This window comes from Saccopteryx bilineata, chromosome 2, assembly GCF_036850765.1.
Source record: "Saccopteryx bilineata isolate mSacBil1 chromosome 2, mSacBil1_pri_phased_curated, whole genome shotgun sequence".
In the NCBI taxonomy this organism is placed as follows: domain Eukaryota; kingdom Metazoa; phylum Chordata; class Mammalia; order Chiroptera; family Emballonuridae; genus Saccopteryx; species Saccopteryx bilineata.
This window is the reverse complement of record NC_089491.1, coordinates 172,828,536-172,839,544: the sequence shown is the minus strand read 5'-3', so window position 1 is coordinate 172,839,544 and position 11,009 is coordinate 172,828,536. Positions and strand designations below refer to the sequence as shown.

General features: G+C 47.0%; 2 pseudogenes; one reads left to right on the top strand and one right to left on the bottom strand.

Moving 5' to 3' along the window:
* Positions 1–1,938: 1,938 nt before the first annotated feature.
* On the bottom strand, positions 1,939–2,953 carry LOC136322379 (macrophage migration inhibitory factor pseudogene; annotated as a pseudogene).
* A 4,027-nt stretch (positions 2,954–6,980) lies between these two features.
* LOC136324979 (putative monooxygenase p33MONOX pseudogene) lies at positions 6,981–8,334 on the top strand (annotated as a pseudogene).
* The last annotated feature ends 2,675 nt before the right edge of the window (positions 8,335–11,009 follow it).

Sequence of the window (11,009 nt, the reverse complement as noted above, 5' to 3'; positions counted from 1 at the left end):
ACTAGGGTGCCGCAATGAGGGGTTGATGCTTTTCATCTCTCTCCCTTCCTGTCTGTCTGTCCTGTCTGTCTGTCCTTATCTATCCCTCTCTGACTCTCTCTCTGATTCTGTAAAAAAAAATAATAATTTTTTACCTTTATTCCTGTGGTTGGCTTGTATACAGCTGTGCGCAACCAAACTAGTTCACCCACGTAATCTGTAAGTACAATGCTAACAGCATAAGCCAAATACTCATGTCTTAACTTTTGTAAGTTTTTATGGGAGTGAGCATCATAAACTGGAGACGTATGTCAAGATTGTCATAACCTGAGGACCCCCTGTACTTAGTTATACAGGCAGTCCCCAGGTTACGAAGGAGATAGGTTCTGTTGCTTTGAAAATGTTTAAGTATTTCTATGAACAGAAAAGTAAAAATAAATACTATGTTAAGACAAACATCTAAGTCGCATTTAATAGGTAAGTGTACCTGTTCCAACTTACATACAGATTTTTTTTTTTTTTTTTTTTTGCATTTTTCTGAAGCTGGAAACAGGGAGAGACAGTCAGACAGACTCCCGCATGCACCCGACCGGGATCCACCCGGCACGCCCACCAGGGGCGACGCTCTGCCCACCAGGGGGCGATGCTCTGCCCATCCTGGGCGTCGCCATGTTGCGACCAGAGCCACTCTAGCGCCTGGGGCAGAGGCCACAGAGCCATCCCCAGCGCCCGGGCCATCTTTGCTCCAATGGAGCCTTGGCTGCGGGAGGGGAAGAGAGAGACAGAGAGGAAGGCGCGGCGGAGGGGTGGAGAAGCAAATGGGCGCTTCTCCTATGTGCCCTGGCCGGGAATCGAACCCGGGTCCTCCGCACACTAGGCCAACGCTCTACCGCTGAGCCAACCGGCCAGGGCCCAACTTACATACAGATTTAACTTAAGAACAAACCTAGAACCTATCTTGTTCGTAACCTTGGGACTGCCTGTGGTTGAAAGCTTACTGAGAAGAAATGTTACAAAGATGGTGTAAAAAAAAAGGTTTTGAATTACCTGTTTTAATTGTAAAATGTGACCCTGGCCCGGTAGCTCAGCTGGTTAGAGCATCTTTATATATATATCTGGGTTGCAGGTTCCACCCCGAGTCAGGAAACATGCAAGATGCAAGAGTCAACCAATGAATACATGAATAAATGGAACAACAAATTGCTGTTTCTCTCTTTCTGTCTTTCTCTCTTTCTAAAAATCTATAAATTAAAAAAAAAACCAAAACATTAATATATATGATTATGATTTTCCCATTTACCAAGTTGTTATGTGGGAAATTGATGAAAACTAGAGAGTGTTTTCAAAATCAGGAAGAATTAGCCTGTCCAGGTAGTGGCTCAGTAAATAGAGCATCAGGCTGGGATGTGGAGGACCCAGGTCTGAAACCCCAAGGTGTGGGCTCATAGGGCTTGAGCATGGGCTCACCAGCTTGAGCGCAAGGTTGCTGGGTTGAGCATGGGATTGTAGACATGACCCCATAGTCATTGGCTTGAGTCCAAAGGTCACTGGCTTGAAGCCCAAGGTCGCTGGCTTGAGCCCAAGGTCGCTGGCGTGAGCAAGAAGTCACTCACTCTGCTGTATCCCCCCCCCCCCATCAAGCCACATATGAGAAAGCAATCAGTGAACAACTAAGGAGACTAAGGAGCCTCAACGAAGAATTGATGCTTTTCATCTCTCTCCCTTCCTGTCTGTCCCTATCTATCTCTCTCACTCTCACTCTCTCTCTGTCTCTGTCACACACACACACACACACACACACACACACCAGGAAGAATTAATTCATATATATATATTTTAATTTTTTTGGTCTCTAAACTGTTTATTTTCCTGGAGTAGGTGGTGGAGATCCCTGGGAATGGGCACGCAATTACTGCCAGCTGTGGGACCTGGTGCAGGTGGGTCAGGGCAGCATGGCCCTCAGGTGAAGGCGGAGCTGTTCCAGCTAACGTTTGCCCCATTCTTGTCTCAGTAGTTGATATAGATCCCATCCAGGCTGACATGCAGGCTTGAGGCCAGCAGGCTGCACAGCAGTGTGTTGTAGGAATCGTTCTTAGTGTTACCAATTTTGTCGATGCTCTGCAGGCTGCAGAGTGCACAGAGTTCACTTGAGTTGAGGTAGACCATAAGCTGGTCCAGAATCACATGCACTGCGATGTACTAGGCTGCCTTGCTGGTTACCTGCATTGGCTGTTGGGTGTGCTTGGGGAGAAGACTGTCAGGCATCTAGGCACGAGGCACGTTTGTGTCCACCAGGAATATCTGCACGATGGTAGAAGTACGGTGAGGACTGGGACATGGGAACTGACTCAGGCTTTTGACTAAAATCCGAGAACCTCGGGAAGGATGATTTAACTTGTAAAAGGCAACCAACTGAAGGCTGAGAATCAATCCTTAGCATTGTAATATCTGGAAACCTATTTAGGATGTTAAGAAACTATATCTTCCTCTTCCACTTAACAACTATTTACTGAATGTCAACTATATGCCAGGCCCTGAAGCTATAAAGTGGAAAATCATCATCTGGGCCCTCAGGTTGCTTTGTCTAGTTGGAGATCAGCTATTTAGACACCTCTAATGGAGATTATATATATATATATATATATATATATATATATATATATATATATATATATATATATATATAAACAGTATATAGATTATTCAGTACCTTGGGGAGGTAGGGAAGACTTCATAGAAGTTGTTCTTACCAAAAATTAAAGTAAGATTTTGGGAGCCTGGAAGGAGAACAAGATGAATGAACTGTGATTCAGAACTTTGGAAACCCAAGAAAGAATGCTTTTGGGAAAACTTCAACAAATAAAGTAAAGGGTAAGATAATGCAGTGAACAGAATGGAAGATGACCCAGAATAAGAGTAGATCAGACCACTAAGAGCCTTGACTTCCATGGTGGAACATTACCACTTACTACATGTGAAGCTTACATACTATACTAGCCAGCCATAATTTGCGTTATATTTTTTTATTCATTTTACAGAGAGAGAGAGAGAAAGAAAGGGGGAGGAGCAGGAAGCATCTGTTAAGCCTAATGCAGAGGGACCTGAAACATTGAAGACACGAACAAAGTCCGTGGATTACACATCAAAGCTTTATTGTCTAGCTTGTCCAAGCAGCAGCAACTCCGACAGAAGTCTGAGGGAGAACGCGCTGGCCCTTTGTTCTACCTAGTTTTTATAGTTTTGTAAGTGGGAAGTACAGAAGCAAAAATTGTAATTAGGAGCCCCTTACCACTATTGGTTATAGTCATATGTCCTTTAACATGATAGGACCACGTTCAATTTGCAAGCCATACATCATTTTGGAGAAAACAAAATGTACAAGTCAACACAATGATAGAAAGATGTCTTTTTACATATTAAAAGGGATTCCTATATTATCTAGTGTTTATCTACCAGCTCTCTGTCCAGAGTCAAACGTGTTAACCACACACATTTACATAGGAGAGGTAGTTTCAGTGGGGACAAATGCCCGCAAATGGCTCATTGCTATAAGAAAAGGTTTATTTTGGCTTTTCTTTCCCTGCACCTAGCTGGCCATTCACCCTTTTCCCCACAGGCGTGGTGGAATGTCTGGGAACCCATGTTTTCCTCCCCTTTGCATTTACAATACAATGCCAAGGGCCATCCTGGTCATGCCAATCACACAGTACAGAGACTATTCTCAAAATTTCTCTGCACACCTTAATCCAAATTAATAAAATGTTCTTCAAGCCTCCCAAAATATTAATATTAATTCTGTAGCTTTTGGTACTTTACAACACCTGTGGGTGAGGTGGCGCAGTGGCTCCTCAGCATCAACTCCCACATGTACCTTGACCAGGCAAGCCCAGGTTTTCAAATCAGCGACCTCAGTATTCCAGGTCAACGTTTTATCCACTGTGCCACCACAGGTAAGGCAATTTATGTTTTTTTTGTTTGTTTGTTTTTTACAGAGACAGAGAAAGAATCAGATAGATAGGGACAGACAGATGGGAACGCAGAGAGAAGCATCAATCATCAGTTTTTTGTTGCGACACCTTAGTTGTTCATTGATTGCTTACTCATATGTGCCTTGACCGTGGGCCTTCAGCAGACTGAGTAACCCCTTGCTCGAGCCAGCAACCTTGGATCCAAGCTGGTGAGCCTTACTCAAACCAGATGAGCCCGCACTCAAGCTGGTGACCTCGGGGTCTCGAACCTGGGTCCTCCACATCCCAGTCTGACGCCCTATCCCCTGTGCCACTGCCTGGTCAGGCTTGTTTGTTTTTTTGTTTTGTTTTTGTATTTTTCTGAAGTTGGAAACTGGGAGGCAGTCAGACAGATTCCCTCATGTGCCCGACCGGCATCCACCCGGCACGCCCACCAGGGGGCAATGCTCTGCCCATCTGGGGCGTTGCTCTGTTTCAACCAGAGCCATTCTAGTGCCTGAGGCAGAGGCCACAGAGCCATCCTCAGCACCCGGGCCAACTTTGCTCCAATGGAGCCTCGGCTGCGGGAGGGGAAGAGAGAGACAGACAGGAAGGAGAGGGGGAGGGGTGGAGAAGCAGATGGGCACTTCTCCTGTGTGCCCTGGCTGGGAATTGAACCCAGGACTCCCGCACACCAGGCCGAGGCTCTACCACTGAGCCAACCGGCCAGGACCTGTTTGTTTTTTTAATGAGTGGTTTTATAGTAAAACAATTCTCAAATGGTCCACATTGCCTTTTTTTGAGAGAGAGAGAAAGTGAAAAACATCAGTTTGTTGTTCCACTTATTTATGCATTCATTGGTTGATTTTTTTTTTAAGGGAGAGGGAGAGAGAGAAACAGAGACAGAAAGAGACAGGAAGGGAGAGAGGTTCATTGATTATTTCTCATATGTGCCTTAAGGGGGTGGGGGAGGTCCAGCTGAGCCAGTGACCCCCTTGCAAAGCCAGTGACCTTTGAGTAATATCGATAATCCCACACTCAAGCCAGTGATCGTGCGCTCAAAGTGGTGAACCTGTGTTCAAGCCATTGACCTTGAGGTTTCGAATCTGAAACCTCAACATCCCAGGTCGATGCTCTGTCTGTCCATTGCACCACCACCCAGTCAGGTCCATATTGCTTTTTTTAAATTTTTTTTATTTTTTTATTTTTATATTTTTTATTTATTCATTTTTTAGAGAGGAGAGGGAGAGACAGAGAGAGAGAGAGAGAGGAGAGAGAGAGAGAGAGAGAAGGGGGGAGGAGTTGGAAGCATCAACTCCCATATGTGCCTTGACCAGGCAAGCCCAGGGTTTCAAACCGGCGACCTCAGCATTTCCAGGTCGACGCTTTATCCACTGCGCCACCACAGGTCAGGCACCATATTGCTTTTTAAACCATCATTAGGAGTTACTTGTGATTTGAGAGGCCTGGAAATAAGTTTATTTATTTTTGTTTTTGTTTTTATGATTAATCTAAAGCACATTTGTTCAGATTTTCACAGATGAATTTGATGAGATGGATTATGTTCATTTGCTTTTAAGGACCAGCAATAAGCATATGTTCAGGACATCTTTCACTGGTCAGGTTCTGAATTTGGTCTTGCCTGGAAAAGCAAAGAGAGAGTATTGTGAAAAGGATGATGACTCTTGAGTTTCTGAGTCAAAATCTAAGCCTTTTCCTTAGTATCTGGGATAAAATCAAACCCAAGTTGCTATTTCAGACATGGACTACCTTAGAACAATGAATAAAAACACAAGCTTTGGAACTAAATAGAATAGTTATAATTTAATTGAAGGATGTGAGCCTCAGTTTCCTAATTAGTAAAAGAATTGGAGTTTCTTAAATTGGTTGAAAGGATTTAAACAATGTATGTGAAATGTTCAGAGCACTGCTTCACAATGTTAGCCCTCTTCCCTCCAAGTTTTAGGTGTGGTCATTTGCTGATTGCACTAAATAGCTGTTAGAATCTCCAGAGCTTGGTTTACAAAGATGAGTAATGCAGTTTTTTCCATCCTGGAAGTTTCTTCTCTCCAGTTTCTTCCTTTTTTTCCTTTCTTTTAAGATTTTGTTTATTGATTTTAGAGAAGAGAGAGAGAGAGAGAGAGGAAGCATGAACTCGTAGTTGCTTTGCTTCTTGTATGTGCCTTGACCCAAGGTTTCAAACTAGTGACCTCAGCATTGCAGGTCCATGCTTTATCCACTGTGCCACCACAGGTCAGGCCCCTTAGTGCCTTAGTGTTTCTTTCTTTCTTTTTCTTTTTTTTTCATTTAGTGAGAGGAAGGGAGGCAGAGACAGACTACTGCAGGGTTAGTCAACCTTTTTATACCTACCGCCCACTTCTGTATTTGTTAGTAGTAAAATTTTCTAACTGCCCACCGGTTCCACAGTAATGGTGATTTATAAAGTAGGGAAGTAACTTTACTTTATAAAATTTATAAAGCAGAGTTACAGCAAGTTAAAGCATATAATAATAATTACTTAATAAGTACTTTATGTCAGATTTTTGCTAAATTTGGCAGAATAAATCTTTATAAAACAACTTACTATAGTTAAATCTATCTTTTTATTTATACTTTGGTTGCTCCGCTACCGCCCACCATGAAAGCTGGAACGCCCACTAGTGGGCTGTAGGGACCAGGTTGACTACCACTGGACTACTGCATGCACTGGAACCAGATCCTCTCAGCAAGCCCACTAGGGGGCGATGCTCTGCCCATCTGGGGCCCTTGTTCTGTTGCAACCAGAGCCATTGTGTAGCGTCCGAGGCAGAGGCCATGGAGCCATCCTCAGCGCCTGGAGCCAACTTGCTCCAACCAAACCAGGGCTGCAGAAGGGGAGGAAAAGAGAGTGAGTGAGAGAAGTGAGGGGGGAGGAATGGAGAAGCAGATGAGTGCTTCTCCTGTGTCCCCTGAACTGGGAATCGAACCCAGGATATCCGCACCCCTGGCCAATGCTCTACCACTGAGCCAACCGACCAGGGCCTAGTGTTTCTTAAAAGTGGTTAAGGGTCACACCATGGATTGGGTACCGACTGCTCCACAACTTGTAGAGAGACGTGAGTCCTCGGAGCCTGTTTAGTGCAGGAGCTCGGGCTGCAGCCAGCTCCGCGGCAACGAACTAGACCTTCTGGAATGAATGGTCTCTTCCCAAGCAACTTCGCTAATTTGCAGCAGCTGGACAATGTTCCTCATTAATATCTATCTGTCAGCGTAATCATCACATCATTTCACTCTGCTCTTGAGCCTAGTGGGCCTCTAGGCAAGATGTCCCTGCCCATCGGAATGTGCCGCCGGGCATCCAGCTATGATGATGCCCTGGAGGACCTTGCACCCATGACCCCTTCTCCATCGGACATGGGCAGCGTCCCCTGGAAGCCAGTGATTCCAGAGCGCAAGTATCAGCACCTCGCCAAGGTGGAGGAAGGAGAGGCCAGTGTTTCCTCCCCTGCCATGACCCTGTTATCAGCCAGTCACAGTATGGACAAGGTCCCCATGGTGAAGGCTAACACCACCTGTGTCATCATGAATTCTCTGATCACAAAACAGACCCAGGAGAGCATTCAGCGTTTTGGGCAACAGGCAGGGCTGAGAGATGCTGGCTACACACCCCACAAGGGCCTGACCACCGAGGAGACCAAGTACCTGCGCGTGGCAGAAGCCCTCCATAAACTCAAACTCCAGAGTGCAGAGGTGGCGAGAAAAGAGAAGCAGACAGCCTTGGCCCAGTCCACCCCCAGCAGCACCCCCCACTCCTCCTCCAAGCAGAAGCCCAGAGGCTGGTTCTCCTCTGGCTCTTCCACATCCTTACCTGGACCACAGCTTAGTACCATGGATTCTGGAAGTGGGGATAAAGACAGAAGCTCGGCAGATAGGTGGAGCTTCTTTGGACCAAGATCTCTCCAGAAGTCTGATTCGGGCGGTTTCGCCACCCAGCCCCACAGAGGAGCCCAGAAGCCTTCTCCAATGGAGCTGATCCGTGTGCAGGCCACCCGGATGGCTGACGACCCAGCCGCCTTCAAGCCGCCCAAGATGGACATCCCAGTGATGGAAGGGAAGAAACCACCACCATGGACCCATAATCTCAAACCCCGGGACTTGAACGTGCTCACCCCCACCGGCTTCTAGGGCTCTCCCTCCCAGTGACTGGGTAGCAGGTGTCCTGCAGCCACATCCCTGTGACTCTGGCTCTGACACAGGACAGGTTTGGTGTCCTTTTTTTTTTAACCTTTTAAACTGAAGCTAAACTGGAGACATACATAATTGGTTTTTGAGAAACATTAGTGCACAGCTGGACCTTGCGTGGAAGAAGCCATTGTGTACTGCTTTGATTTAGACTACATGATCTCAGCGGTGAGGTGTGGGGGCCTCATCGCCCCGCCCATTTTCTCGTACTTTAGCCCAGGCGAGAACTCAATCATTGCTTACTAGGTAGACAACACTTGTGTTGTTCCCAATCCAGGCTTCTGGGTTCCTTTCCCTGGTCAGTGTAAGCAGGGACAAGTCGTGGCTACCGTCCAGGTGCTCACTGGCTAGTCTCTGGCCCTCTGGTATTTAGTACAGAAGTATGTGCCCCAGCCGTGTCAGTGAGGGGACGTACCATCTGTCTGAGATCTGGGCAGATCTCCTCCTCCCACGTGGAGACTGGAGCTCTCGCACTCGGGCCCCGGGCAGTGCTGGGCCGGGCATCCCTGCTGCCTGTGGGCGAACAGTCCTGCACATCCTTGTTGCACTTCACAGTGAGATTAAGTCAACTCCAGTCTGGCGGAGAACTTTCTAAGGGACAAAGTTCACCCTACTGCTTTGGATGTTAAATTAAGCTCTTTAAAGTAAAGGTGATGGTAACTGTGTGTAGATTATGGTCTGGACATCCATGTGAAACAAATGTCACCAGGGCTTGAAACTTTTCTGAGTTGGAAGGGTGAGAAAATGCTCTGTATGCACACATTTCCCCCAGATGAGCCTCCTACCTATGTAAACAGCTCACAAGGAAAGGAACCAGAGAGCACCTGCTCACCTCCCCGCTGGGCACTGTGCAGCCATTGTCCTGAGCCCTCAGACCCCTGATGTTCTTGCTTTGGAAGGATCCCATCTATGCAGTGAGCCGGCTGGCCGACCTTTCCATAGAGGGGCCCTGGAGTCTCAAATGATGAGAACAATTAATTTATTTGTGTCTTTTGTTATGCTCATATCTTGTTTTGACAATAAAAATCCGTTCTACTTTCTGAAAAAAAAAAGTGGTTTAGGGACTAATCACTTTGAAAGAGCTACTTAAAAATGCATACTCTCGGCCCTGGCCAGTTAGCTCAGTCAGTTAAGAGCATCCTCCTGAAACAACAAGGTTGTGGGTTTAATCCCCGGTAATGGCACACATAAGAAGCAACCAAAAAATGCACAACTGAGTGGAACAACAAAAGCTTCCTTCCCTTCTGCCCTGTTGGCTAAACAAATAGTTTTTCTTAGGTTTGCTCACTCGTACTGGGGCAGCACCATGTGTGTGTAGTCTATGAAAGGCTGTGGGTGCTTGCCCTCAGGGTGGCAGATTGCAACTTGCAGGCTGCCAGCTGCAGAGTGGAGGGGCGATTGTTTGCTATGTTTGCTGGACAAGGTTTTTTCCCCCAGCATGTTATCCTGGAGAGTGCAGAAAAAAAGAGAAAAAAAAAAGCACGGGGCCCTGGCCGGTTGGCTCAGTGGTAGAGCGTCAGCCTGGTATGCGGAAGTCCCGGGTTCGATTCCCGACCAGGGCACACAGGAGAGGCGCCCATCTGCTTCTCCACCCCTCCCTCTCTCCTTCCTCTCTGTCTCTCTCTTCCCCTCCTGCAGCCGAGGCTCCATTGGAGCAAAAGATGGCCCGGGCGCTGGGGATGGCTCCTTGGCCTCTGCCCCAGGCGCTAGAGTGGCTCTGGTCATGACAGAGCAACGCCCCAGATGGGCAGAACATCGCCTCCTCGTGGGTGTGCCGGGTGTATCCCAGTCGGACGCATGCGGGTGTCTGTCTGACTGTCTCTCCCCGTTTCCAGCTTCAGAAAAATGCAAAAAACAACAAACAAACAAACAAAAAAAGCATGGAAGGTGTTGGGAGCGCTGCTGAAGATGGTGGGGGTCTATGAGTCCGGGTGAGTCCAGAATGCTGAGGGGCTTGAGAGCCCTGCCTGTTTTCTTACCCACCATTGAGGTGTTTTCTTTTGTTGTTTGTTTTTAAAGAGACAAAGAGAGTCAGAGAGGGATAGATAGGGATAGACAGACAGGAACAGAGAGAGATAAGAAGCATCAATCATCAGTTTTTCATTGCGACACCTTAACTGTTCATTGGTTGCTTTCTCATATGTACCTTGACCGCAGGCCTTCAGCAGACCGAGTAACCCCTTGCTCGAGCCAGTGACCTTGGGTCCAAGCTGGTGAGCTTTGCTCAAACCAGATGAGCCTGGGCTCAAGCTGGTGACAACGGGGTCTTGAACCTAGGTCCTCCGCATCCCACTCCAATGCTCTATCCACTGCGCCACCACCTGGTCAGGCCGCCATTGAGATTTTAATAAATGTAATGGCCCACCATCCTTTGCCTCCACTGTTCCTTTGCTGTCTGCCCGAACCCAATGGGAATCTGCATAAGCCTGGCCATAACGACTGCCACTGGCCTTACACCCCCACTGTTGGGTGGATAAAATGTATTATGTTCACTTTGTTAAAGATGGCGCTGCTCACGTGGAGGCCGTTGCTCAGGTGATATTAATGTGTATCTCTGTGAGCTGTGGGCAGGCAGAATCCTTGTAGCCTGGGGCTTGGTTTTGGGATTAAGCCTTTCCCATCCTTTTTGATGTGGGGTGGTACAATCCCATCATGTCTCTGATAAGTGACTTTGTATTAGAGACTTCCCTATTTTGTATATTGGATTAAAGGTTTGGATTTCTACACTATAAAATAGGGGCAGAGCAGGAGCTTGCGTTCTTGATTCCTGAGATTAGTATTAGAGAGCAGAGAGCAGAGAAAGGCCACGTGGAAGACGCCAGGAGAAGCAGCCAAGATGGCGGAGTGTTGAATGAGAAGCCA